The sequence below is a fragment of the Poecilia formosa genome, unplaced genomic scaffold, assembly GCF_000485575.1.
Source record: "Poecilia formosa unplaced genomic scaffold, Poecilia_formosa-5.1.2 Scaffold745, whole genome shotgun sequence".
Lineage (NCBI taxonomy): Eukaryota > Metazoa > Chordata > Actinopteri > Cyprinodontiformes > Poeciliidae > Poecilia > Poecilia formosa.
In genome coordinates this window covers 4,515-5,529 of record NW_006800684.1, presented here as the reverse complement: position 1 = coordinate 5,529, position 1,015 = coordinate 4,515, and the positions used below count along the sequence as shown (strand labels likewise).

The window sequence follows — 1,015 nt, the reverse complement described above, 5'->3', positions numbered from 1 at the left end:
GATTTACACTCTCTGTGAGGACCAGCAGGACACGCCCCCTTCTCTGATTGGTCAGATTTGATCACATGGGCAGACCCAACAGCTGGCAGCAGGAAGTTCATCCCGGAACCAATCAGAACTGGTCCAGCTGGACCAGCACAGTGTGTGAACCTGGTTTTTATAGCCTGGTGTGTGTGCGCGTTTGTTTGTAATACCTTGTGGGGACCAACTGCTCCTTGTGGGACCGAAGCCGGGTCCCACAAGGAGCAGTTGGTCCCACAAGGAGCAGTTGGTCCCACAAGGGGAAACGCTGTTTTTAAGTCAGGGGTCAGGTTTAGGACTAAGGTGTGAATTGAGTTTTGGTTGGGGTTAGGTATGTGATGGATGCCCTCAGCCTTAGTACTGGCTCTCCACAGGGCTGTGTGCTGAGCCCCCTGCTCTATTGTCTGTACACATATGACTGCACCTCTGCTCACCACAGCAACACCATCATCAAGTTTGCTGATGATACCACAGTGGTGGGGCTCATCTCAGGAGGTGACGAGTCCGCCTACAGAGGTGAGGTGGAGCGGCTGTCAGTGTGGTGCAGGGAGAACAATCTGCTCCTCAACAGCTCAAAGACAAAAGAACTCATAATAGATTACAGGAGGAAAAGAACGGACATTACACCACTAATCATTGGGGGAAAATGTGTGGAAAGTGTAGCTGACTTTCGTTTCCTGGGGGTCCACATTGAGCAGGGCCTCACATGGAACATGAACACCTTCGAGCTGACAAAAAAGGCCCAGCAAAGACTGTACTTCCTGAGGGCTCTCAGGAAGAACAACATCAAGGAGAAACTGCTGGTGTCCTTCTACAAGTGCTCCATAGAGAGCATACTGACTTATTGTATCTGCGTATGGTATAACAGCAGTACTGCGGCTCAAAGGAAAGCTCTACAAAGGGTTGTGAATACAGCCCAAAAAATCATTGGCTGTCCTCTCCCCTCACTGGAGGACTTGCACAGCGACCGCTGTCTTAAAAAGGCACAACACAT

The 1,015-nt window shown here is 50.4% G+C and overlaps 1 protein-coding gene across 1 annotated transcript in view; it reads right to left on the bottom strand.

Moving 5' to 3' along the window:
- Nucleotides 1–1,015, bottom strand: part of abhd12 (abhydrolase domain containing 12, lysophospholipase) — a gene marked incomplete at its 5' end in the record, with an annotated part of 10,381 nt that overhangs the window by 4,855 nt on the left and 4,511 nt on the right. The gene's annotated exons all lie outside the window — the stretch shown is intronic.